This window comes from Sarcophilus harrisii, chromosome 1 (genome assembly GCF_902635505.1).
Source record: "Sarcophilus harrisii chromosome 1, mSarHar1.11, whole genome shotgun sequence".
In the NCBI taxonomy this organism is placed as follows: domain Eukaryota; kingdom Metazoa; phylum Chordata; class Mammalia; order Dasyuromorphia; family Dasyuridae; genus Sarcophilus; species Sarcophilus harrisii.
Window position 1 is genome coordinate 79,197,867 of NC_045426.1, and position 22,337 is coordinate 79,220,203.

Sequence of the window (22,337 nt, forward strand, 5' to 3'; positions counted from 1 at the left end):
TCCCATTATGCCCTGCTCCTGGAGTCTGAGGCATCAGGATAGTGAGTTATAACACTGCCACAGCTAATTGGTCTGGCCTGTTACTTCCTAGCATTACTTGGCATGGCAGGGGATGGGGGGCAAATGGATAGTCTCTGCCCTCCTCCAAAGCACTGAGCCAGCAAGCTGGCTGGAAGATGAGGAACTGACCATCTTGTAAACCACTTCCTAGTTCAGCCCCAAGGGGAACTATATGGGCCGGAAATTCACCAGATACCCCCTCTCAGCAGTATTTCCAAAGTGGGGAGCTGGCTGGGCACAAACTGGAAAGTCTTCTTGAGGTGCTGATGAAGATCACTTTCTAATATCCTCAAGGACATGTAATATTAATAGTCATACTAGTGACCACTCACATTTCTACATCCATCTGGGGTTTACCAAGCCCTTTCCTACTGAGAGAGGCAAAAAAAAAAAAAAAAAAAGTATTATCATCCCATTTTACAGATGATAAAATGGAAGCCTCAAAAGGAGAAATGCTTTACCCAGTCACATCCTTAGCAGGGATAGGAATCAAGAAATTCAGTCTCACTCAGGACCCTAGAGAAACCTTCAAGGATTCTTTAACATATTTTGTCCATCTCTCTGGAATCCCTATATCTCTCACCTAATGAGTGAGATTCCAAAAAAGTCCTGGCCAAGCTCCAGAGGGCTTACCACAAAGCCCAGGATAAAAGAGATCAATGCCATGGCTGACACCTGCTTCCATGCATTTTCTCCATGTGGGTAGAGGGGCCACCAACAGCCTGGTAACCACACTCCCCAAGACTTCCTCCCAGCTTTCAGCCACCAACGGTACTCGGCTGCAGCTGACGGGAGGCCTTCTCCGTAAGGGGCGGCGGGGCAGCCTCCTCTACAGCAGCCCGAGGCACAAGGCTCCTCTGCTTGAACACAGACACTACCCCACACAATACCACACGTACCACCCACGCCACCCACAGCCCCCATCCTCACAGACCCACACAACACACATCATGCTCATGCACTGTAGACATGCCCCCCCCACAATACCGCTCACCACACATAGTACCCCCCACACCACAGAGTCACACATGCCCACATACCTACGGACCCCATGCATGTACCACCCACTCTACAGCCCCAAGCCATACATCCACACAGTCCAACACCACACGTAACACCACACAGCTCCCAGAATCACAATGAGACGAATGGGTGCCTTTATAAACACACACTACAAAAAGGTAGGAATGAAACCTTGAGACCAGTGGGGAAAGTGTGGGAACTACTGCTCGTCCCACAGTCCTCCATTTCTAATAGAGACTCCCATCCCAGGGAGGGAGAACCTTGTGCCCTGAAAACATATCCCATAATCCCAGCTCTCTTAACAAATCTGAGGAGCTGCCACCTCATACTGACTGTTTTTTAGATCACAGACTAACTGGTCTTGAAAGGATTTAAGAGATCTAATCTAACCCTTTAACTTTATGGAAGAAAACCCTGAAAACCAAAAAAGGACTGGAACTTGCTCCAGCTTACTCAACCAGTAGACCTCTGGTGTTCTAACTTCTCTATAGGGCCAATTTTCCCTGCACTCCACCACATAAGCACCCCTTTCCCCCCATCTGCTGCATATGATTCTGTCAACTTCTTACTCCACTTAATGCATGAATCGCACCCTCTGATCTGGCCCTAGTTCCTGAGCCCAGCTTCGCAAGAGGCAAAAGGAAATTGGCTTTTGACTTAGCAACAAGGTTTCTTTCCATTCAGTCCAAAGTAACTTTCATCCAGGGTAGAAAGATGAGTTTTCTCTCCTTTAAAACTGTAGAATTGCAATAGCAGGGTAGCTGGTGCCCAGGGAGCCCAGGAATTCTGAGTATTGAGTAGCTGAGGAATTCTGGGAAGAGTGCAAGATTGATCGCTGTTATTGTCACCAATAATTATAGTGCTGATCATTTTTATCTAGCACTAGACCAGGGGCTCTTCGCTGTTTTCATGTTAGGGACCCCTGGGTGGTCTAGTCTGGCAAAGCCAATGAACTTCTTCTGAAAATTTATTTATACAAAATTAGATACATAGGATTACAAAGGAAACAAATTCTATTGAAATGTAATAATCAGCTTTTTAAGTAGTTGATAAATGCTAAGGTCTAGAGGAAAAAATGGTTAGGTGAAAATAGCAGTGATGACCCTAGAAAAGCATCTGATGAAACCTAGCTTGATCTTTTAAGTAAAATCCCTTCTAGAATTGGGAAGAGATAGAATAGGATTGGGGGAAGGTATTAGCACAACTCAAAAAATCATGAAAATACCAACATTCCTTCCTGGGTTATCATACTAAAGTTGTAAGCAATAAACTGTTATAAAGAAAAGCAAGGTCCAAAGGCCAGCAAATGACTGGGATTACTTTTCACATCAAACTTTTCAGAAAGACTTTTGACTTGAATAGTCATTTTACCCATATAACTTTTTGACAGCTTTGTCCTATTTATATAGTGGACATTGATCATTATGGATGTATTCTTTGTGAACACTGCTGCTTAAAAAAAAAAGATTTGAATGACTTCCTAAGTTGAATAGCTATTATGGCAAACCCCACAAACCAGTAGAAATGATGGGTTGTCATGCAGTGCATCTAAAAACTATGTGATAATGGGGACTTTATCATTAAAATAGATATATTTTTTAAAGAATATATGCATGCCAAATGTCTTTTCAATGATTTTTAATATCTTTTAAAAAAGAAAGTTAGTGGGAGCATTAAAACTAGAATGCTCCTAGACAAAATGTACAAGAGAACTCATCACTAAGCAAATCCACCAACTGACTCATTCCCACCTATCATAGATGCCTTTGTCTGTGTGACAAACCTGTGTGCCTATCTAAGCGGGTGTGGGTATATGATCATACAACTGTGTTAAGCGTGTATTCTGTGCCTTGACTTTCTTAGCTCTCTTACAGTCATATTGTACAACCAACCCCTCCCCTTAATCCATCATAATTCAGATCCTCACTTATCAGACCTACTGTAAAAGCCTTGACTCAGATTTCTCCCTGTCTAATCCAGCTTCCATTAAGCTGATAAAGTGATTTACTAAAAGCAAAGATGACCATGTCAACATCTTCATTCAATAATTTCCAATGGTTCCCTATTATACTGAGGATCAAAGATAAACTCTTCATTTGACCTTTATCTTCTTTCATAACCTGGCTCCAACCTCCCTACATAAGGAGACTCATTAAATATTATTCCCCTTAATATATCTACTGTTTCTCACATATTGCATTTCATCTCTGTATCTGTTCCTCTACATAAGCAAACTCCATTCCTAGAGTGTGTCCCATATATCTCTGCTACTTAGAATCCCCACCTTCCTTCAAAAGCCAGCTCAGGGACCACCTTCTACATGAAATCTTTCCTGATCCCTTTAGCTTCCTTCCAAAAATAACCCTGAGCTTGTATTTTTTTATATTTATATATATTCATACACATATATATATACCCTCAAAAATTACCTTTACTTTGTGTACCTCTTTTTAAAATATATACATTCACATGTACATAGATATTCTTTCAAAAATCACCTTGCATTTTGTATTTCTTTTGTATATTAATATATTATATATAATGTGTGGATATGCACATGTCATTTATGCATCATATGTATACATGTACCTGTATGAGCATGTGCAGTTATATTACACAATAAACATATGTATTCTTCATATAAATATGCATATGCATAGTGTCTCCCTTGGTAGCATGTAAACTTTTTGGTGGCAGAAATGATTTTATCTTTTTTCTTTCTACCCTCAGTGTTCTACATGGTGTCTGATATATCATGGGCATTTAATAAATGCTTTTTGATTGATTGTGCACTTGTTCTATGAGTATATAGATAAGGACTATATTTATGTGTGTGTGTGTGTATACATCTTCGGATATGTTATATTTATGTATTTCTGTATATGTGTGTTAGGTAGGGGGTAGCAGGGATGGTTCTGTCCCAAGGCTAATTAACCTCATTAGATAATGAAATTCACATGGGATAAAGGAAAAGAAAGGAAAATCTGAGGCTGGACCTGCATGTGTACTTTTCTTCCCTCCTTCCTTCAGCTCTGTTTAGAAAAGCTGACGATTGAGCTCCTTAGAGCAAAAGGGAGAAGTAAAGGGGGAAGTTAGGCAGAACCCTCCCCTCCAAGTCTTCGGCTTTGGAGAGCCACGCCTCCCCTTTTCCCATCCCCCAGTGCTTGAATCACCAGAATAAGACTTCCCAGTGGGGAGCTCCCTGTCTGGCTCTCTAGGCCCATTAAACTATGACCCGAGACTATGACTTCTCAATCTCCCTTCTTCTGAAGGTCCCGTTCTGCTACAAGTCTAAAGCATTCCCAAGCCCTCTAAGATTTAACATTGTCCCCTCGCTACATTCTCAGGACCCCAGCTCAGGGCCTAGATTTCAGGGAAAGTCAATGAAGCCCTGGCTCTGGATCCCCAGACTACTGTTCTGGTTTTGTCTTGGTGGAGTGTACCAGTGCTCAACAGGGAAAGTGAGAAGGACGAAAGAAGGAAGGGAGGGGGTAATGAAGGGAGAAGGGAAAAGACAGGAAAGAATGAGGGCAGAGGAGGGAGAGAGACAAAAGCATCCTGTAAACTTCTATTCTGATGATGAGAAAGGCGTCAACATTGTCCTAGTTTGGGAGATGTAGTGATAGAAGTGCCGGCTGAAGTACAGTAAATATTTTGGAAAGATTGTGGTTGAAAGAGCACACAGGAATAGGAATTGGAAGGTGTGAGATTGAGTCCCACCACTCACTTATCGTGTGACCTCAAGAGAGCAGAACTTCTGGACTGACTGAGAGTGAGCCAGGATCGAATCTAGTCCAAAGCACTCAGGTAGGCTGATCCCAAATCAGTGCTGGGTGTTCTTTCTGGGGCAACAGTATAATTTTCTATGGCTTGGGGAAGCAGAGGAAGAACTCCAGACTTAAAAAGAAGCATGGGGCCAAAATCACCCAATCCAGATTGGGGGGTGGAGGGAAGAGACAAGGATGATAGAGGGGATAAGTTAAGACTTGGAAAGGTTTGAGGCCCCAGAAAGTTGACATAACTAGCAAAATCCCCACTCTGAGTTGCCCTAAACACAGGGCATCCCACTTCCACATGTGAAAGATACTTCAAAATGTTTGGTAACTAGCACATAACTATATCCCCACATCTGTTGAGATGATAATGAGGAAAAAGAAAGACCAGAACAAGACAGAACTAGTTATAAAGGACTTCCTGGAAGAAAAAGAACTGGGGCAGTCCCAAGCAAAACTGCAAAGTAGTAAGTTTAAAACTCCTACTTTCCTTTTCCCTATCTTTCTGCTTTTCTAGGACCCCTTCCTCATGAAATTTGCTATAAATTGGACAGGCGCCATAGCTTAATAGAACGTGTCTTCCTCGAATGGGTCTTGCAAACAGGAGGTACTTGATAAATATTTGTTAAATGAATGAAAGCTTCTGACAAATTCACCCACCCTGAGCTATTAGTGATATGATATGCTACTCTTCTAAGGATTAAACTAAATTTGTATTTCCCAAAAGCACCCGGGAAAGGGCAAAAATGAATTGGTAATGGCAGAATTTATAGCAATGGTAATAAGCTAAAGAAGGAAAAATAATAGTCTGTGACCCTTCCCAGGGTCTCTTTTAAATTCCATCCCACCCCAGTGACCCCCTCCAGTTTACTTCTACATACTTCTCTTCTATTATCAGTTGGCCTAGGGGCTGGGTGATATAACAGAGAAGCACAAAATCAGTTAATAGTCATTCGGAAAGTCAGTAAACAGGGGCTGGAAAGTTTCCTTTGGCATTAAATCATTCCATGGCCTCAAGCAAGTTAGTCCCTTAGCTGGGTTTTAATTTCCTTTTATGTTCAGTAAGAAATAGATCTCTATGTTCTCTTCTACCTGTAAAAGTTTCTGATCCTAAGACGATAAGGTTCTAACACTCTGACTCTTGCATCCCCTAAAGTACAACCTTCCCTTCAGCCTCCCTCCCCAGCAAAGGGAGCCTGCCAAAGCATCCTTCACCTACATGGTTAGAGAAGCAGATTTTGGGGGTCACTGACCAATGATGAAGGCAGTATTTTGCACACAGACTGAAAGGTAACATATCATCTCAAACAATTCCTTCCACCCATCTCTTTTTATCTTTCAGTTTTCCATCTTTCTCCTTTCTAGGCTACAGACTCCTTCCTCTAAATCTGTAGTTCTCCGAGTGTGATCCAGAGAATCCTAGGGGTCTCTGAAACCTTTTCAGAGGGTCTATAAATTCAAAATTAATTTTTATTTCTAATTTTTGTTATTGTTATTTGTCTTTCATTCTCAAAAAGGACCATGATATCAGAGAGGTGATGGAAAATATCTATAAATATAAACCCATATAAGCAAAAACTTTGGACAGATTTTCAATAATTTTTAATAGTATAAAGTTTGAGAACCCCAGTGTTTGGAAATCCTGAGGAGCAGGAAGCTCAGCCAGAACCAAGCAAAGAAGCCATATATCAAGCATAAAGTATTTGAAAGTGACATTGGGAAGTTAAATGACTCAACCCCAGGCAGCCAACCCCAAACCCATCCCAGTCCTCGACCTTAGCCGGAATCCTAAGGCCCAATTCTCTAAACCGATATTCCAGAGATAGATAACAGATTCCCAGAGCATTGGGCTTTGACATTAGAGGAAGAGTAAAAAAAAAAAAAATGAGAAAAAACTACTCAGGAACTGAGGAAGTCCCTGGATCATCATTACCTGTTGTTCCCGATTACAGCCTCACTCTTTGTCCAAGGTCCTTATGATTTTGAGGAATTAGAAAATTACAGACTGGGCTGGCACTATGCGAGACCAAAGGGCATCCGATCCCCACCAGACCTACAGAGTCAAGACAGAAAGAAGATGAATTATATAAACACTTCAGAAATACCTTTGGATCTACAAGTAGAGGAGTAGAAAGGTTATCAGACTAGGAATCGGGAAATGTGGGCTTGTTCTAGTCTTTGTTCTGTTTGCTGTGGGGCTTTAATAAGTCACTTACCTGTTCTGTCTCATTTTATACATCTTTGTAAAATAGGAGAGGTCAAATTTGATAAAATTATCCTTTTTTTCTGTCATGGTCCTTTTTACCTTTTAATGAAGTCTATGGGCCCTTTCTCAAAATATTTTTAATACATAAATTAAAATACATAGGTTTACAAAAAAACCCAATTGTACTGAAGTAATTAATCTTTTTGTCTATATATCTCTGTCTGTCTTATAAGAAAACAAGTTCATAGATCCCAAGTTAAAAACCCCTGACTCCATGGTCTTTACGATCCCATTATATTCTGATGTTTATTCTATGATGCCAAGTCTTTAATGAATACTCAAACCCTGTTCTAGGTACTAAGGGGAAGACAAAGACATCTAAACCAGGATCCCTTCTCTCTAACAGGCCAGGAGAGAACATAGGGCAGTTGAATGCTAAGCACTGAATGAGCCACTCCCCAGCTTATGACTTGATCATCATAGCCATCCATCCCCAAGCCACAGACATGCTTGCTCACCCATCCCCTTTGCCCTAGTCCAAAAGGTCACAGATCCAATCCCAGGGCCAGAGCTGTATTCACTGACTCATATTTCTCCCTTAAAAAAAAAAACTTTAAATTATTTTAACTTTTAATTTAAATTCTAATTATCTCTTCTTGCTAAATGGTGTCAATCCCCTGCAGCCATAGCCCAGAATCAACCCAGAATCAGTTACTCTCTATTATCCAGGGCTTAATGATTCAATGTGTAGATCATCCAGACATCTAGTTTCCCTTTATGGGGTTAACTTCCCTCCATCATTCTTTTAGTAAATCAGGCAAAGAAATTCTGGAAACACAGATTTAGAGGTTGAAAGGGCTTATAGTCAATTCTCTAAATTTGCAGATGAAGAAACTGAGGCAAGTGATCTCACTTGCTTATCCCTACCTCAAAGGGATAATTAGAGATCCAGTGGATACAACACAGAGCCCCCAGTTAGGAAGGCAGTTTAAATCTGGCCTGACACTTACTAGATCTGTGAGTCTGGGAAAGTCACTTAAACCTGTTAGCCTCAGTTTTCTCATCTGTAAAATGAGCTAGAGAGGGAAACAGAAACCACTCCAGTATCTTTGCCAAGAAAGCCCTAAGTGGGGTCATGAAGAGTAAGACACGCTGATCAAGAATAACCTTCAAAAAAACTTACCCAGGTAGGAAAAAGGAGAGCTAGAATTTGAACCCAAATCCTAGGACTCCCAAATCCAGTATGCATACCATGCTGACTCCAGTCTATAACAACACTTGAGAACTAGGGACTAGAAACTGAGGTTTAGAGTCATAGAGGCAAAAGGAAAAGAGGGGAGGAATCCCAGAAAAAAATCAAGCTTAGAACCAAATCGATATTATCTAGAGATTTTATTTTATGTCTCTGGTTTTCCCTACACCCTAGTACTTATCTAATTATAGTCTTGAAGATTTCTACATGTCTTGTTCCTGTCTCCTTATCTCCATTCACAGTATAGCCATCCTCAGTCAGGTGCTCATCACTCCAAGACTATTTCAAGAGCCTATGAATTGGCTCCCCTGTCTCCAGTTTTTCCCCTGATGCTATTCCCTCCTCCACAGAGCTGTCAAATTGGAATTTCTAAAGAGTAAATTGGACCATGTGACTTCCCTGCCCCAGAAGCTTCATTGGTTCCCTATTACCCAAAGGATGAAATACAAATTCTGCCCTTTGGCTTTTCAAACCTGTCACAATCTGCCTCCAACCTACCTTTTCAGGCTGATTTCACCCTGCTCCTCTCAAAGGCTTTTTTTCCAGCTAAACTGGAAACTAACTCAACATTCCATCTTCCACCTCAATGCCTTTGCACAGGCTGTCCCCCAAGCCTGGAATGTACTTGGAATCGCTAGCGCCCTTCAAGGTCGAGCTCAAATTCTACCTCCCACCAGAGGCCTCTCACAATCCCTCCAGTCAGCAGAGCTGTTCTCTAGCCCCCAGGAAATGACTGTATTTATTTATCTACATGCAAGTTTCCTCCCTGTAGAGTTTAAGTTCTTCAAGAGCAAAGTCTGTTTTGTTTTTCATTTTTGACTATCCCCAGAGTTATGCATAGTGTCTGAAAAGTTGTAGGGGTTTTGCTCCCGATCTGCAACTTCATATACATGATGAAACTCCTTTTTATCAGTACAGATTCTCAATCAAAAAGCATTTACTAAGAACTTACTATATTTCATAGATATTGTGATAAGTGGTGGGCACATACAGAAAGGCAAAGAACAACTTCTCCCTCAAAGGGATAACTAGGTGGCCCAGTGGATAGAGCACAGAGTCTGGAGTCAGGAAGGCAGTTCAAATCTAGCCTAGCACTTATTTGCTTGGGCAAGTTAAGTGTTAGCCTCAGTTTCCTCATCTGTAAAATGAGCAGGAGAAGGAAATGGAAACCACTCCAGTATCTTTGCCAAGAAAACCCCAAGTGGGGTCATGAAGAGTAAAACATACTAATCAAGAATAACAACTCTTAAAAAACTCACAATCTAATAGGGCAGCAAGCAAATCTTTAGAAACGGGAGAAATTAGAAATAACCAATGGGGGGAGTTGTTAGAATCAAGAGGAAGTGGAAAAGATTTCCAGTAAAAGGTGGAATTGTCGCTGGGACTTGAAGGAAGCCAGTAAATGGGAGATGAGAAGGGAGAAGATGTGAACTAGGTTTTAATGAGTTTGAGGTGAACTCTCTTTCCCCTACACTAGGTTTAAGGCCCATTGAACTGTGTGAGCATGATCCTGAGGGGCTGACCCCAGCCTTTCTACTCTTTCCCTCCCATACAGGAAAGAGGCCAGAAATAGGGAAGTCAAATCTCCATCAAAGAAGCCACTTTCTCCAAGCACTGTGAACACACAAAAGTGCAAGAACACATGCGCATACATACAGACACACTGTGTCACTGGTCCACACACACTCAATCACAGAATAAAGCATGGAGTCACACTCTCACAGAGAGTAAGTCTCATACACTAATACTGCAGGCATTCGTACAGTCATGCACACTCACACGCACAACCAGACATACCCACACAGGAACAGTCACTCAATCACGCACAGTCACATTTATGTTCACTGCCTCCCACACATTTAGTTGCCTATTCGCCCTCTGCTGGCCTGTCAGTAGGTATTCTGGTTCAAACTAGGTCTATCACAAGGAAGCCCAAATGACCTGGTCTCCACCTCCCAATGATCCTGGTCATAGATGGCTATAGAATGTCTGGGCACATATCTAGGAAAAAAAAAAAGAAATACAAATACACATACACACACATACACATACATGCATGTATACACATCAGGTGGATGCATGGATAAATTCTGCATTCGGTGTTCGCACTGATTAACTACCCTGATTAACTAAATTCCCAACAGGAGTCACAGTGACAGGGATAACAGAATCCAAAGAGACAGTAGTCATGCGGGAAACAGAAAGAACAGAGAAAAATGCAGATTCTACCTAGAGTTAGAGACGTATAAAGACATTAAACAGAGAGAACTCCCAGGAGTCTCCCAAGAAAATTAAACTGGAGGTTAGTGACAAATTCCTTAGCCACAAATCTGTCCTATTACTGCCAATCTGGGGAGGAAGCCAGAGAGAGGAGGAAGGCATGGAAGGGAAGGGAAAAGATGGCCAAATGGGAGCCAAATCCTTTTTCTCCACTCCCCAAATGGAAACTCCATTTCTTAGAATGGAGTTAGAACTTAGAAATGGAAAGGGTCGTACATGATAATGATTTCCATGAGTAGGAATAAGTGGGTTTGCTTTCTACACCCTTCCCCAAACACACAGACAGGCCACTCATTAAATGAAGAAGTGTCCAAGCTTCCCTTCCAGAAATCCCCTCTCTTCTGGATCAGAGTGGATCAGAGTGGAGTAGCCCCACATCTACTGGTAAATGAGTACATTTGTCCCTTTAAGTTCAGGAAAACTGGTAAGCTAAGAGACAGGAAAGAAAAAGAAAGAAAGGAGAAAGAAATGTCTGAAGGAAGAAAAAGACCCCAGGAGCATAGAAAGAGATGGAGAAAGATGGTAGTTAGTCCCCCCTTGGCCAGATGACAAAAGGAGTAAGGAATAGGAAGACATTAGATAGACAGAAGGAAGGCAGAAGGAAGGATACTAGGATAGAGGAGACACTTGAGGAAAAGTGGGAACACAAAAGAGAGAGGAGAGAAAGGAAGGGAAATCCAGGGGGACAAGGGACAGAATGGTGGGTGAGAACAGGCAAAACCAAGCAACAAATAAACCAATGTGGCCGAAGAAACAACATGAACACTTGACAATAAATAAGAAGGCAATGGATAAAGGGGCATACGTGAGGGGGGTCAATGGATGTGGGTATGACACATGGAGGGCAATGGATGCAGGATGGACTGAAGGAAGTGGACAGACAATTACAGTTAGACAACAAAGAATAAGAAACATCAGAATACTGGGATGATGGACTAGGAGATAATGGAATAGGGGGAAGCTGGGTGAGGGACAACAGAGGAGAAGATGAATAGGATGATTCTTTTTGGTGGACAATAATGGGGGAGATGATGAATTTGGGGTTCAATGAAGGGATTAGGAGGATGTGTATGGAAATTGATAAATTCTGGGGAGAGGGGATGGGGATGCCCGATGAAGCAGTTTTTCAAGCTTCACCAAGTTTGAAGCTTGGTGAGAGAGACAGATTTAGGAGAGACCTGACAAATGAGAAAGCCTGAAGAATGGTCGCTGGGAAGGCAAATCAGCAGAAGGGGCCATCGGCCATACTTTTCACTTAGTTCACTTTCGGAAGGTCCCCAAGACTCCCAAAGTCCTGAGACAAGAGACCGGTAGCCCTGACTACCCTGAAAAAACCCAGGTTCCTCTCCCAATCCCCCAATCCCGGGGGCGAGGTATCCTTAGCCCCTCTCCTGCCTCCTCACCTTCTGGTAACCAAGAAAGGGGAGTTGCCTCTCTTGATGTGGGGTCTCTCGAGGCCGGGTCGCCTTTCTTGCCTGCGAAGGGTCTAGCCCCGACACCACGGGCCGAAGTGGTCTGGGAGAGCTCTCTGCTCTGGAGTAGGGGGGGTTGTCTCAGCTTGCGGGGAGGGGTCTCTGCAGTCTTTTCTCACAGCCTCCTCACGAAGTGGGACTAGGCGGGAGGGGTTGGAGGAGAATCGGGGGTGGAGAAGCTCTCCTCTTAGTTCCGGAGGTGGAGAGAAGCTGGGGAGGGGGAGGAATCTGTCTCTTAGTTCCAGGGGAGTTTTTCAGCCCCCAGACTCCCAGAGTTCCGGAGAGGAGTGGGGGTGGGTGGGATCGCAAGGACGAAGTCTCCGGCTTTCGGCTCTGGGGAGTGTTGAGGCCCCAAGGGTGCGTCTCGGCGCTCTCGGAGGGGGGCGGGAATCTCTCAATCCTCTGGAACTTGGCGCTTAGGAGATCGGAGTAGTCTCTCAGTCTCGGGGCTTGCTCCGCCCGTGAGTGCGGAGATCGCTGAATCTCTGGGGTGTCTCTGTCTCGGGAGCGAGGGGTCTGCTAGGACCGCAGTGACTTCGCCCGGGGAGCGGAGGATCGCCCAGTCCTCTGAGGTCTCTCCACCCTAGGAGTTGGAGGGGGAGAACCTCTAGGTCCCTGGGGTTTCTCTCCGCCCCAGGAGTGGGGGGATCGCTCAGTCCAAGAAGTCTTTTCCCTCGGAGAGTGCTTCGGTTCTGCTGCACGGAGCAGTGGTCAGCTATCTTTTGGCCCAGGCGTCTCTCGGCTACGGGGGGAGGAGAAGGGAGAGGGGCGGGGGAGTGGATCTCGCGGTGGGGAAGAGATGTCTCTTTGCTTCTGTTGGAAGGATCTCACAACCCCAGAATCCCTCTGCTCTGGGGCAGGGGAAGCTCCCTCTCTTGCTCGGTTCCGGGGCCCGAACGCCGCTCCAGTTGCCTCTTGCTCCGGGTACCGTCACACAAGGAAGTGCAGGGTGGGGGGCGGGGCGGCCGAGACCTCACCCAGGTGCTGGGAACCCCGGCGGCCCGCCCAGTTCCGCCCACAGCCTCCCAGGGCCGCCTCCGAGGCCGGCCTGCAGCCCGCCGCTCTCCCTGCCCCTCCCCTCCTCCCGTTCTTCCACCGAGGTCTCCCTCCTTCCCTCTCTCCCTCCTGGCCCCTCCTTTCTCTCGACCCCCCCAAACTGCAACTCTGCTGCCGCTCCGCCCCTATTGGCTGCGTTTCGTACTTTCTGTCTCTTGCAGAAGTGTTTGGGGAGGGCTGGGGGCACGCGGGGCCGGGGGAAGTAGAGAATATCTAGCTTCTCCGAGATGAGTCCTTCTGTCTCCGTTTCGAAAGTCTTTTTTCACCCCTTTCCCCGAACCTTGGGGTCTCAGTCTCTCGGTGTGACTCTCTAAGTCTATCCTTATCCCCTCCAAGTTTTTGTCTCTATCAGTTTTTTCTATCAGTGTGTGGAAGTGTTTCCTCATCTTTCTTTCCACCTTCTTTTTCCTATTACAGCCTCTGTTCTGTCTTCAAGTAACATCATACAGCTGGGAGGGACCTTAGAGATCTTTTCCCCTGTGTTTCTCTTGGAATATGTTTGTGTTCCATTTCTCTTCTGTCGGTCTTTTCTCCCCCAGTCCCCCTGTCCCCTATCTCTGTCACTCATACAGATCGTTCTCCCCTCTTTAGCAGTACAGATACTTAAGAGTGAACTAGTGGGGAAAGGATGTTTCTTGAGTCACAACTTACCTCCACTCACATTACTTTCTCTCTCTCTCCTTTCTTTTTCTTCTCTCTCTTCTTCTCCTCTCTCTGTCTTTCTATTTTTTTCCCCCCCTCTCTTTTTTTCACTCTTTGCCTCATCTCGTATCTCCCACCCTCCCTCCTTCCCTCTCTTTTCCTCCCTCCCTCCTTCTTCCCCCCTCTCTCTTCCTCCCTCTCTCTTCTCCCCCATACTCTGCTCCCAGACACCGGCTCTGTAGGGGACATCTATTCTCATCTGCTTGAGAATTGGGGGGGGGAGTGGTTTTATCTCAATTTTGAGGATACGGAGAAGGAATGAAGAGTATCAAAGTTGTTTGCTCTCCTCCAGAGTACCAAAAGATTCCTGAATCCACTACCTAGTCTCCCAGTTAAGTACTCCTGCCCTCCCGGAGTTGTCATTCCTCCCCCCACCACTCAAACTCCAACTGGATCAATAAAATTCACACTTAATGACAGTGATTCTGGAAAGAGATGTGGAGACAAGAATGGAAGAGATTTTATCCCAGCTTCATGCTGGAAGGAATTTTTGTCCATTCTCCAAATCCCATCTCCTCCATGAATCCCGTTCACAGTGAACTGAGAATTATAAAATCATTGAATGTTTGAATTGGAAAGAACCTTGGAGAGCAACCCAATCATTTTTACAAATAAGAGGGGAAGGGACATGGCCAAAGACTTTTCTTCCTGAGCTATTTACCACACTTTTGTATTTTATTTTCTTGCATCTTCCAGAGTGCCTATATTGAAGAGCTATTCACACAGTAAATATTCAATAAATATGCTTATGTTTAATTGACTGAACTGAAACTCAGAGAGGACAAAATGCTGATCAAAGATTGGGTGGTATCAGGCAAGTGCATTCAAGTCCATATTTAAGGCACAGGACTAGCTTGAGGCCCTAGGACATGGCAAGAAGGATAAGGAAGGTCCAGATATCTCCCAATTGTCATTTGTTTATTTGTTTTTTGAGGGGGGTGCAGTCTGTTGGGGTGGGGATAGACCTGAGGTGGGCATAGAGAACAGGACTCAAACTTTGTTTGTACTCATAAACCTCTAGGGCCAATCTGTCTCAGAAACCCAGAGATGAAAGTGAATGACTCCTTTGAGCCAATCAGGTCAACCCTGAGTAGGTTAAGTTGCACAGGAGCTCAGTCCCTCTGGGAAAGGGACCTCCAGGCAGGGATTTCTCCCATGTCCCTTTTTTTCTTGTTCCTTCTGCCCAAGGCACAGGCCTCTTGCCATAGAGGAGAAAAGCATAGTTGGAAAATTTTGAGGATAATAGTGCTTACCCCAGAGTAACTATGACTCCTCTAGAAAAAGTTCTGGAAACTGACTTTTAATGAGGATTGGACTGGCCTGGAACCTCAGGGTTTCTCCCTGCTTCTCTTTTCTTCTTTTTCATTGTCTCTTTTCCTTTTGATCTTTCCTATTGGAATGCCCTCTGACTTCCTGACTTCCTCTCAGTTCTCTCCTAGCAACCACAGCTTTACATCTAGAAAACAGCAAGAATTTACAGGGAATGAGCCACCTTCCTACTTTATTCGTATTCTACCACTCCCCCAATATCCCTGCTCCATGTGCAAGTATAACAGCTTTGATCTGGATTGTGTGTGCAGTTTTTTTAAGTGACTTGCGGCTAGGGTTTCTTTGACTGCATCTTTTCCTCAGTCAGTAGCATGTATGGGAGGTAGATCCCATAGGCCATCCCCAATGAGATAATCCATTGGAAAATTAGGTAACTTGGTCTTTCAGCCTCCTTTGTTCCTAGAGATTTTAAATGGGAACCACTGACTTATTTTTCTAAGGATCTTTATCCTTGGTAGAGATCCAGAAGATTCCTGAGAGGACTCTCTCAAGACAGGTTTATTCTTGTTTGGAGAAAGAGGACTGGACAGGATGACCTTTGTAGTCATTTGACAGCACCGTTCTTATAGTTGTATCACAGGGGTCCTTGCTCTGGAACTAGATGTGTGAACCTGGGCAAGTCTTTGCGTCTCAGTTTTTGTGTCTATAAACTGAGGATAATACTTGCCTTACCAATTTCTTAGAGCTTGTTGTGAGGAAAGCCCAGTAAAAGTGAGAGCTGTTTATTTAAATCATTATCATTGTTATCATCAACAATCTCAATAAATATTTACTGAGCACTTTTTACGTCTAAATTTCCAAAGATTCAGAAATAAGTACAATCCATTCTCTGCCATCAAGAAGTAAATAAACTATGGAAAACAACAAGACATGTTTTTAAAAAAATAGCTACTGGGAAGTCTATGGCAAGGGTCAAATGAGAGTTATAAGTATATCAGGAGTCTAGAGGTGGGAGAGATCATCAAGGACTGGTTGGGAATGATGAGGGAAGGCTCCATGAAGAAGGTGAATCATAAGTGAAGCCTTGAAGAACAGGCAAAACTTAAATAAGTAGGGTGGTGGTGGTGGTAAAAGAACAGCATGGGTTTGTTTAAAACTAGATGTTTTAATTTACCCTGGAGAAAAGAAGACTTGAGGAGACATGGTAGCAATCCAAATATTCTAAGATCTCTCATAGGGAAGGATATTTGACTCATTCTGCTTGGCTCCAGAGAGTAAATTTAGGAGTAATGTTTGGAAGTGACAGAGAGACAGATTTGAAGTTATCATAAAGAAAAAAACAAACAAATATAAATAATCTCAAAAAAAGAGCCATTCATAAGTAGAATTCACTACCTTGGGAGGTCACAGGTTCCCTCTCACACTAGAGGCTAGATAATTACTTGCCAAAGATGTTGTATAGTTGCAGACAGGAAGACCTACATTCAAATTCTGCCTTATAGCCTTCTTTGTAGTGGCCAGAAACTGGAAACTGAGTGGATGCCCATTAACTGGAGAATGGCTGAATAAATTGTGGTATATGAATATTATGGAATATTATTGTTCTGTAAGAAATGACCAACAGGATGATTTCAGAGAGGGCTGGAGAGCCTTACATGAACTGATGCTGAGTGAAATGAGCAGGACCAGGAGATCATTATATGCTTCAACAACAATACTATATGATGATCAATTCTGATGGACATGGGCATCTTCAACAATGAGATGAACCAAATCAGTTCCAATAGAGCAGGAATGAATAGAACCAGCTACACCCAGTGAAAGAATTCTGGAAATGAGTGTGAACCACTACATAGAATTCCCAATCCCTCTAATTTTGTCCGCCTGCATTTTTGATTTCCTTCACAGGTTAATTGTACACTATTTCATAGTCTGATTCTTTTTGTACAGCAAAATAACTGTTTGAACATGGATACATATATTGTATTTAACATATACTTTAACATATTTAACATGTATTGGTCTACCTGCCATCTGGGGGAGGGGGTGGGGAGAAGGAGGGGAAAAATTGGAACAATAGGTTTTGCAATTATCAATGCTGAAAAATTACCCATGCATATATCTTGTAAATAAAAAGCTATAATTAAAAAAAAAATTCTGCCTTAGACACCAGCTATGTACTTCCTCAGGCCCAATTTCCAGTTGTACTTGATGACCTCTGATGTTCCTTCCAACTTGAAACTATAATCCTATGATTCCTGTTCAAATATAGATTAGCTTAGATGATCTCTGAGGGTCCCAAACATTTTCTGATTATTTAGAGGGAGGTCATTAACAAAAACTCTTCTCTGGACAAAGGACTCCTCCTCATTATAACTTTCCCTTTGAAATTGGGGGTGAGGTGTTAGAAGATAAGGGAGGAATTGGCTTTAAAAAAGCACCCTGAAGTGGAAAGGGTTTGGGATTTGGAATTGGGAGGACTCCTAGCTCTGCTACTTACAATTTGTGCAGTAATGGGCAAATTACAGAGCCTCAATTTTCTCATCTATTAAATGGGGACAGTAATATCTGCCTTCAGAGGATAATTGTGAGGATCAAATGAAATAATAGGATCATAGAGTTGATGTGGAAGGGATCTTAGAGTTCAATCCCAATGTTTTACAGATGTGGAAACCAAAGCCCAAAGAATTTAAGTAGCCAACTCAGGGTCACCTAGGCAGTAAGTAGCAGATGAGGGATTCAAACACAGATCCTTTAACTCAATCATTCTCTGTTTTGGACTAAGAGCAAGGTCAAGGTTGAGGCAAAGGAAATGGAATTAGAAGAGTGTAGCCCTAGGCTAATGGGGCAGGAGAGCAAATTCCTATTACCAATCCAATAAATCAGTATTCATCTTTCAACTCTTCCTCCATACAGTTGAACTGCGTGGGAACTTTCATGTTTCTTATATGTCAGTCCCCACACAGTTCAGCTTTCCACTTCAGAGCCAGAGCCAAAGGAATTCTGGATTAGTCCTCCAAAATCAATCTTGATTAGCTCCAAGATGGAGTTGTCAGGGTCAATCATTCCTCATCATTAGTTATTTCTCAGTCTCTTTCTTCTCCTTTTCTTAGGTTTGTTCCCATTCTTGAATTAGTCTCTATTCCTGCTTTTTTCCCATCCCAATTTCTGTCTATAATCTCATCTCTGACTTTTTGCATTCCTATCCATATGTCCAACTGTCTTTTTTTCATTATGTATCTTTCTGTCCCTATCCCTGGGGGAAGTGGAATGGTCAAGGATGAGATGGCTTGATGTACCAGTGCTGGTATGCTCCCAGAGTCTATGCCAAGAGTATTTGGAAATCAGCTAGTGAGAGGGCCATGATGAAGGTAGTCTATCAACCTTGAGGAGGGACCTCTCTGAAGAAAGGGATTAACTGGATCCACAATGAGAAAAGAACTCTGCTGAATCAGACACTGGGAGAAGAAGCAGATCTGTAACTTGAAATGATACCTCATACTTGATCTCAAGCCAACCTGATAGTAATCGCCCAGCCATAATATCGAGGTTAGAGATAGGTGGTTGGGAAGATCCAGGAGAGAGGTCTTGGCTGATGGATAAATACAATAAAACAAACTACCCGAGATCATAAAACTCAAATATAATCCAAAGAGGCATTCCGTTTCCAGAATGGGCTCAGAATCTGCAGAAAATGATTTTAGTACTGTCTCTAGCACATGATGTGACCAGGAGAAAGTTTTTCCCCCATTTCTCTGAGTCTCAATTCCCCATTTGTTAAAAGAAAAGGTTGTACTGAAAAGAATCAATCTTATATTCTGTGATTCAGTGAACCAGCAAGGAAGACAAGGTGGATACTTAAGGAAGCATTTCCTGACAGTGAGATGTTTGGCTCCTTGGAAAGCAAATCTGAGATTCTCCTTCCCAGAAGAACTCTTAGTTTAGGACACTCCCTATACTGCCAACCACCAGTTTAGGTTTCCTCATATGTACTTCATTTATTTCATATATATATATATATATGTATATATAGACATATATGTCTATATATAGACATATATAGTATGTACACATATATAGTACACACACACACACACACACACACACATATAATGTACACATTGCCTCTCACTATTGAATGGAAACTCAGAGACTGACTACTCTTTATATCTCCATCCTACCCCCAAACAGTGCCCGACACGTAATAGGTCCTTAATAAATGCTTGCTGATTAATTGTCCAGCCCTAGAACATTTGCTTCCTTATAACCTTGAATTTCTGGGAAACCTCAGTGCTTCCCTCCTAAAAACAAAACTTTGATTAGAGCATGGAAGGTCATACAGGGCCTGGGGAGTTCACTGGGGCTGCCCTACTTATCAGAAAATGATCCCTATACTCACATTCAGCTGCCCAGGCATTATCTCTCTGTGGCCCAGGGACTGATTCCTGGGTTCCTTTCTCCCTCACCCAGGAGTTATGCCAGGGACAAAGGTCTTTCATATTTAAAAAGGAGCCGGGGATCTCCAGGGCGGATCCTGACATAGTTACCAGTCCTGCCCTCTCCCCTTCTCTCCACAAACCCGCTCTGGTCCCGATGACTCACAGCTGAATGAAGCCAGGCTTGGGGGTGACTTCACAGTAACAGAAACCACCCATTCCTCTCTCACCTGACTTTCACCCAGCTCTCCAGCTGCTGCCCCCTCTTTTTTTCTATTCCCCTCCTATCTCTGTTTCAGTCACTGCCTCTCCCCTTCTCCCTTTGCCTCTCCTCCCTCTTGTCCCTGTCTTTGCCCTTCACAGTCCTGCTCTCTGGTCCCCTAAAGATAGATGGACACACTATCAGGCCCACAGAACAAAAAATTCTGGAGCCAGATGGGAACTTCAGTGATTTCATCTGCCCATAAGAGGCTGATGGAAAGATCACAGGAGTTCTGCCAGCTGTGTGACCTTGGAAAGGTCGAGTCTCTGAAGTTCATTTTCCTCATCTGAAAAATGAGGGCAATAATGTTTGGACTAGTCATTTTAAGAAAATTGCTCAATAAACTGTGATGTAGAATTAGGTGACAATGGACAGAATAGGTCTGGAGAGGAAGAAATAAGAGGATCATAGATCTTGATCTCCACCTCAGTAAACAACTGGTTGAGACCCTTCAGGGAAATCAAACAATTTGCCCAAAGTCCCACAGTATTGGAACTCTGGGTTCAAGCTACACAATTGCAAGTGCACAATTACACTACTGGAATCCTCTCCATCAATGAAAAGTATCTTATGCAAGTGATCCAGGTTTAAAAAATTACACCTCCCCTTTCCCAACCCCTTCCCACCTACATGAATCAGAAGTGGGATTTGAATCTGGGTCTTCTGATTCTCGAATTACATTCATTCATCCGTGTCACTCTGCTTTGGTAAGTTCATCTAACTCTAGTGCCAGACTAGGATTCAAAATGTCCAGTTCCCAGCCCAGGGTTCTTTGCAGTCTATCATGATTTCTATTTACCCAAAGGCATAGTGATACAAAGTAAAGGAATTTGGACTAAGGATCAAGAGGCCTGGGTTCCAGCAATATCAGTACTAGGTCTACATCCCAAAGATATCGAGGGGAAAAAAATAGAATTTGAATGTACAAAAATATGGTATCACTTTTTGTGGCAGGAAAGAATTAGAAATGGAAGTGATGCTTGCAATTGGGGAATAGCTGAATGTGACATATGGTTGTGATGGAGTGCTATTATAATATGGGGAATTACAAGATGGGGTGTAGTTTAGATGCAAGATGAAGTGAGAACAACTGGGAGATTCTTGTGCTCAGCAACAGCAAGATTGTCACGATGGTCAACTGTGAAATAGTTTGCTACTCTGATTGATACAATGAGCTAAGACAATTCCAAATGACTCATGATGAAAAAAATGCGATCTACTTCCGGAAAGAGAGAATTGAAGAACTTTGAATGCAGATTAAGTTATAATGTAATCTACACTGTATTTAACATATACTTTAACATATTTAACATGTATTGGTCAACCTGCCATCTAGGGGAGGAGGTGGGGGGGATGAGGGGAAAAATTGGAATAAAAGGTTTTGCAATTGTCAATGCTGAAAAATTATCCATGCATATATCTTGTAAATAAAAAGTTATAATAATAATAAAGTTATAATGTAATCACATTATTTTTCTTGCTTTTTTTCAAAATAAGGACAATATGAAAATGTTTTCAATAATTTCACATGTATAATTGATATATTGCTTATTTTCTCCGTAGATGGGAAAGGGGGGAGAGAGACAATGAGGAACTCAAAAGAAAGTTTCAAATAAATAAGTTAAAAAAAAAATGTTGACGAGTCTTGGGTTCCAGTTCCAGCTGTTATTGACTCACTGTGTAAACTTGGACAAATTACTCCACTTCAGAAGCCTTCATTTCCTTATCTATAAAATGGGGATGACTCCTGATGTGTCTCCTTCACAGATCGAATGAAATCATGCATGTGGTAAAGTTTTGGAAACTCTTAGGGGCTACATAGATGCGAGTCGTATTATGCATGCAGACAGACACACGGATGCGCCCACACACTCCTAACTCCCGCGCTAAGAGAGGCATCCAAAGCCCTCCCCTAGGCCCAAAGAGCCCCCCGCCCCCAGCTCCCATTGGAAGCTATTTTTAGCCCAAGGCGAGGGAGTGGCCCGAATCCTTCTCGGTGACGCAACCCGGCTGAGCTATAAAGGCTGGGGTGCTATTCCTGGGGCAGTACCTGGGGGCTCGGGCTGCTGCTGGCTTCTCACCTGTCTCTTCGGAGGCGGAGGCGAGGCGGAAGGAGGGGGCGTCCCTCTGAGACCCGGGTCTGGGGGGGCGGGGCAGACCCGTAACCACCTCTTCTCCTCTGCCCTCCCGGCCACTCCACTCCACCCTGGTTAAATGCGATCTGCCGAGGGACCGAAGGAGACTGAGAGACATGAGTCTCAGAGAAGCAGAATTAAAACTGGAGAGAGGCAGACAGAAACGGAGCCGTAGAGGACGAGAGGCAGGAATCCCCAGAAGGAGATAGAAGGAAAGATGGAGAAACTGAGACTTTTCCCTCGATCCTCCATCTCTTTTCTCCTTTCTCCCAGAAGTCTCGGGTCTCAATCTCAGACCCACATTCTTGAAAGACACTATTTAAGGAAGAGAAGGAAGGAATAAGACCTGGGATCTATGGGAGAAAGAAAAAGTAGGCGAAGGAAAGAATAAGCGACCCTGCTTCTTGGAGG

The 22,337-nt window shown here is 43.3% G+C and overlaps 1 protein-coding gene across 2 annotated transcripts in view; it reads right to left on the minus strand.

Moving 5' to 3' along the window:
* Positions 1 to 13,088, minus strand: part of PRKCD (protein kinase C delta) — a 57,577-nt gene extending 44,489 nt beyond the window's left edge. Inside the window, exons 1-2 of one of the 2 annotated variants that reach the window (XM_031957409.1) lie at positions 11,998 to 13,088; positions 6,790 to 6,909 (exon numbers count right to left, since the gene is read on the minus strand). The gene's annotated coding sequence lies outside the window, so the exon portion shown is untranslated. The remainder of the gene's footprint in view (positions 1 to 6,789; positions 6,910 to 11,997) is intronic. The other variant, XM_012543751.3, reaches the window with a different exon arrangement.
* Between the last annotated feature and the right edge of the window lie 9,249 nt (positions 13,089 to 22,337).